This window comes from Nematolebias whitei, chromosome 17, assembly GCF_014905685.2.
Source record: "Nematolebias whitei isolate Nwh7 chromosome 17, NemWhi1, whole genome shotgun sequence".
Classification (NCBI taxonomy): domain Eukaryota; kingdom Metazoa; phylum Chordata; class Actinopteri; order Cyprinodontiformes; family Rivulidae; genus Nematolebias; species Nematolebias whitei.
Window position 1 is genome coordinate 32,155,019 of NC_056514.1, and position 6,127 is coordinate 32,161,145.

Below are 6,127 nucleotides of genomic sequence, written 5' to 3' on the forward strand. Positions count from 1 at the left end.
TAACTCTTTGTTTACATTGTTTCCAACTTCTGTTGATGGTATACACAGGAAAAAAAAAAGTTGTTTTTTTTTCTTGAGGTAAAATTGATTTTGGATTATAGTTTGCAAGTTACAGCCAATCAAAAAGCAACAGGTTGAATTTCCCATCTATGAGGTGCAGTGAACGCATCATGAAAAGTGATAGGAATTATTACCGTCACGATAACAATTTTGCTGGGCGATTAATTGTCTCAGAAATTATTGAGATAAACGATAATATTGTTTGAAATTTAACAATAATTAGTAATTATTGTCCAATTTAAAAAGAAATGTTGGTTAATATGTTTGTAGTACCTTTTCTGACCACCGGATGGCAGTTTAAGACTATTTGAACCAAGGATGGATGGTGAGGGAGCGAGCAGCGTGTCTAAGGAAAATGGGAGGGAGGCCCCTTGACGTGACATGGGCTGTCTCTCTTCGGTTCTCAAAATGGCGGACACAGTGTGGTTTGAGCTCTTCAGCATAGCATTTTTCACACAAAGCTTTTAATTAAAACAAAAATCAGTAAACAACTTCTCAGCTTCTTTTTGAAGAGAAAACTTTTTACACAAAGGCACAGGTTTCAACTGTGAATTGTGGAGCTTTGACAAGACGGAGGTTTTTCCCCATGGTCGGCTTGTTAGCTTAGCGCGTAGCTTAGCTTCTCCGCTTAGCTTCTCCGCTTAGCTTCTCCGCTTAGCTTCTCCGCTTAGCTGCTTTTAGTGATCCATAAATGTGATTTTGGATGATTAAAATGGATTTTAAAGAGAAAGGGAGGGGTCAGTGAAGAGCACCGTAGTTGAGCCTTTTGTCATCGAGTGTCTTCAGTAGAAAGAGAGAGCCGTGAGGAAACGATAAAGCCGATAAATGAAAATGATGTTGATAATTTTCATTTATCATGCGCTTAATTGATTTATTGTTTATCGCAACAGGCCTACTAATTATGAGATGGCATTTCTTCTACTCCAGTCTACAGATGGAAGTGTTTTGTTTTATTTGGCCTTCAGACACTTATCAAACTGAGAAAAAAAAAAAAAAACTCTTTATGCAAAGGTTTGTTCAGATTTCCCAGTGGCTGTCTTTCAAACAATAAATTTTACACAACCTATGCATTTTTTAATAAGACTATGTTCATTCACACATTTCCAAGTCATAGAAAAAACAGTTCTGACTTACTCCACAGCTTAGAGATTGTGATGAGAACTGTGAACAATAATCCTGTTTTTTTAATCATTTTAACATGTTTACAAGAATTATGTGGCAAAAACTTCATAGCATAGTTCTTCATCCCAGGGTTTTCGTAGGGAGCGGCAACGTTGTAAAAATTTTGCCAAACTTTTTTTTATTTGTGTTGAAAAGCTAAAATGAAGATCTGAATGTACTTTTCATTTTGGACACAAAGTATTTTTGGTTGATAGTGTCTGCAAAAAGAAAAAAAAAAGTAAAAGCAAAGTTATTTTTAATCACAAAATTTTAACAAGATTTCCTTGCGAACACACTTTTTTCCTGAAATGGCATTTTCTTAACAAAGATATTTGGTATTTGTAAGACCATAAAAACAGATAAATATTAATGTAAAGCAACAGGAAGCTGTGTTTTATGCATTTATTCAAAATAATTAGTATAAAATCCATAAGTGTTTAGCTTTACAAAGCCTGGACTCACACCTGTTCACCAGGTGCTCCTCCTGGCAGAGTTTTGTGTTTGGGAAGCAGACCCTCAGCTGCTCCCAGCTCATGTCAGGATGTGAAAGTGATTCCTTCTGGCAGCAGACGTCTGACAGGATCTTTGGCAGCTGTTTGGCAGCTCCGACATGTTGACAGAAGATTTATACCATCGGTGAACGCTCTCTGTTGGGGGGCCTCCCCTCAGAGTTTTAGGATTTGAGGGTCCAGTTATGCTGAATCTGCAGAAGCATTTTGTGTCGGTTTGTCTCCTCATCTGACTCGTTCGGTTCTGAAATGAGCTCGTTGGCTGAACTGCTGGCTGTCAGTGCGAGGCTTGACGTCCGGCCCTTGTGGATCTTTTGTGTTGTTTGTGGAACCAGTTTGAAAAGAAGCCAGAAATCCACTCTTTGTCCAGTTTGCCCAGTTTTTTTAAAGATTGAAACCTCATGATTTCCCTTCCCATCATATGTTGCCTCAACAAAGTTGCCAAGGAACTCCAATAAGCTGTAATAGGTTGTGGGTGCCCTCTTGTGGCGATTTGTATAATTGTTTTTGTTTTACACAGGAGCTGGAGAAGCCCAGTCCTCCACAGAAACCTCTGCCTGCCGATCCAAGGAGCTCCCGTCTAGTGCGAAGCCCCTCTTTAGTGCAGGACCCCCCTGTAGGCCAAGGCTCCTCTGTTTTATGTGGACCTGCGTCAGTACCAGGCGTCCCTAGACCTGTGCGCTCGGTCCTACACCCCAACAGGTGAGTTGTCCTCCTTATCGTCCACATATCTTAGTAGAACCCCATTTCCAGAAACGTTGGGACGTTGTGTAAAATGTGAAGAAGAACAGAATGATTTACAAACCCATTCATTGTAGAAGTCTTCAAGTTTCTGAACCAAAGTATCGGTAGTCATTTTGAATTTCTTGGCAGCAAGATATCTCAGCCAGTTTGGGGCGGGGTGATGTTTAGCTGTTCTTATAACAGCAGCAGTCTGTGAACATTTAGGAAGTGAGGAGAGCAGCTGGAGTTTTTGGAGAGGGATGCTGTCCCGTTTTTCATTCATTCAACCTTTATTTATAGAGGTTAGTCTCAATGAGTCATGAAGACTCGTTTTCAAGAGAGAGCTGTTTTAAACAAAAACACAGATGCAGTACACACAACAATAAACAGTCATAAAAAGTATATAAAATGAAAAGTAAATAAAAGAAGTGATATAAAACAAAATAAAAACAAGCTACATTATGAAACGCTGTAAAATACTAAAAACAGGAACATGTCTGCATTGATTTTTGCATTGAGCTTAAATTGTTTAAAATCCCTTAGAGAGGTCAACGTTGAGCTTCAGATCTTTTTCAAGATATTCCAGGAAACAGGAGCAGAGTAGGAGGCGGCTCTTTTGCCTAGTTCAGTCCGCACTGAGGGGGCGCTGCAGGTAATGATGTCTTGAGAGTGCACGCTGTAGCTGCAGGGACGACGTGACATGTAGGAGGAGATGTATGAAGGCAGCAGACCAAGGAGTGATTTAAAGATGAACATGTACGGGTGAGAGAATTTGTGTGAAGTTAATGATGACCAGTTAACCAGTGAATACAGGGTGCAGTGGTGGGTACGATAATCACAGCCAGTTATGAATCTTAGTGCACCGTGATAGACAGCATCCAACATCTGCAGAGTGCTTGCAGGAGAATTCATGTAAATAATGTCACCATAGTCAATGGAGAGAAGGAAAGTAGCAGCTACAAGGCATTTTCTAGTCAAGATCTATTTCTGAAAAGAAACCCAGTTTTAATTAAAAAATATATATATTTATCAAGTTTTTGACATGAGGCTTAAAAGAGAGATGCGCATCGACCAAGATTCCCAAGTATTTGTAGAAATCGACAAACTCAATAGGAACACCATTCATAGATAAAATAGAAGGAAGGACTGCTGGTACCAACATCCTGTTTGAAAACAACATCCCTTTGGTTTTATCCACATTTAGCACCAGTTTGAGACGGAACAAATCTGACTGGATGATGTCGAATGCAGACTGTAAAAGCTGGAAAACTTTAGCAACTGTTCTAACTCGACAATAAACTACTGTGTCATCAGCATAGAAATGTAAGGATGTGTCAGGAATGATCTGACATGCATTACTTATGTAGATTGTAAAGGGGGTGGTTCCCAAGACTGATCCTTGTGGTACACCATTGTTGACAATTAAACCATTCTTATCGGATGGAGGATTCTAGCTGTTCAGTGGTCTCGAGTCATTTGCTTAATGGGAGCACAAGTGGTTCTAAATCCTGTATATACTTTTTCTGCATTAACGGTGCCTTTCCAGTTGTGTAAGCTGTCCATGCCAGAGACACTAATGCACCCCAATACCATCAGAGAAGCAGGCTTTTAAACAGTGCGCTGATGAAAGGGTGGATAGGCCCTCTCCTCTTAACGTACAGAGGACACGGCATTAGTGGTTTCCAAAAAGAATTTCAAATATTGATTAATCTGGCCAAAGAACAGTTTTCCACTTTGTCTAAAGCAGCTTTGGCCCAGAGAGGACAACAATATTTTTTATGGATGGTGTTTACATATGGTCCCCTTTTCTTTGCATGATAGAGCTCTAACCAGCATTTAAAATACATTTCACACAAAGTCACAACTTTTTCAGAGTTGAGTTATAAAAAACAGTTATGTTACCTAAATATTTATTTACCTCTGTCTTTTTATCTCCAGGCCCAGTCCAAAGCAACCCCCAACGCTGCCGAAGCCTTGCATTATCGCCAACATTAAATACAGCAGCTGAGACTTGGGCCAGAAGGGACATCATCGAGAAACGAACAAAAATAATAATCGTAATAATTTGCACTACAAAAAAAAAGAAGCTCTGAGAGCCCTAAAACAATGGTGGCTTCTCCGAGTTGTGAATCGTGAGATTTGACGAGTCCCTTTGGTGCTCCGTCTCCAAAATGGTGCTACGAGTCTGCGCTCAGGTCCATGTAAAGTATTTATATTCTGTATTTATTGCCACCCAGTGCACTGTGCCAGACACTTTTACTACATGGTAGCAACTTTAAAACATTTTTTACTTTTACTTTTTTCTTTTTTTTTTTTTTTAATTTACACATACACTTATTTTTATTTTTCAGAAGAAAGAAAAAAAAAAACCGATGTGAAATTGCCGGATGAGACCTCTGGGGTTTTCTTGAAGGGAAATGCTCTGCGGAGCATCTTTGAGCCAATCTGGCAAGACTTGAAACAACTTTAGAAAAAAAGACAAAGGAGCTACGGCAAGACCTCTGCGGTGTTTCCCATAATCAGGTCGTCTGCTGGCCTCTTTCTTCTTTACATTTATACATATTTAACATTAAGTTGAACAAAGTGCCACTGATTTAAAATGTGTTTTTGCAAGACCTAAGAAGCTTTTGAAGGCACTGAACACAGATCTTAAACGAGCTGAAATCGGGAAGCATCCCTTCGTCTGGAAAATAAACAGCGAAGGATCATCCGTGCTTTTTAAAGGTTTGCTCTATGCCTCCCTCTCTGCACAAAAACTCAGACTGTGTCGACGTGCCAACATCTGCTGTTGGGTTCCAGCGCTCATAAGTTTAAAATCGTGTTTTTCCTTTGACGGTAAAGAACAGTTTCACTTAAAAAGGCTGCATTTCTTGTTCTGTGAAGTTAAACGATGTCCAACGAGCCCCGGCTTCTTCACAACTGACAAGCTGTTGTTCATTTCTTCATTTTTTCTGTTTTAGTTTGGCTCCAAAAAGCCCGTTTAAAGGAACTGGACAGAGTTTCAACTTTTATTATAAACAGGCACACAGTGCTTTACCAACTTATAGGTTGAAAACTGACACTTTTTTACTTTTTGTATTGTCGTTTTTTATTAAACGCGCACCTTTACTTTGCGTTCACTTCCAATAGCCTGTACTAATAGACAACATCTGAGTGTGGTCACGTTTCGTCTGTTTGTTCTTTGTATCTCGTGTTACAGGTGAACACACTTTTATGAAGAATGCTTTTTTCTTACTAATTGAAATTTTCTATGTAAAAAAAAAAAAGAAAAATATATCTAAAAATAAAGTGTCATTCATGATGTTTAAACCCACAAACAGTAAAACTGTTTCTAAAACAAGACGAAACGTTTGTGTGTTTTGTATGCGTGTGTGTATTATTAATATGCTTCTTTCACAGCAAAGATGGTGTCATAAAAAACACTTTCACGCCGACAGAACTTGTAATTGTAATACAAAATCCATCCACAGTGAGTCACCTTTAAATGGACAATGAGAGCAGAGACATCCTGCAGGACATTGGAAGAATGCAGGAGTTCCCGACCCTTGTCCTTGAGGAACACCATCCTGCATGTTTTAGTTTCTCCACTCCAACACACCTGATTCGGTGATTTAGTTACTTCCTCATGTTCTGCAGAAGCCTGTCAATTACCCATTAATTAAAATCAGGTGTGT

At 39.2% G+C, this 6,127-nt stretch overlaps 1 protein-coding gene across 1 annotated transcript in view; it reads right to left on the reverse strand.

Annotated features, from left to right (window-relative positions):
* The window catches only part of LOC119423519 (disintegrin and metalloproteinase domain-containing protein 12), a 175,956-nt gene that overhangs the window by 8,140 nt on the left and 161,689 nt on the right, over positions 1-6,127 (reverse strand). The gene's annotated exons all lie outside the window — the stretch shown is intronic.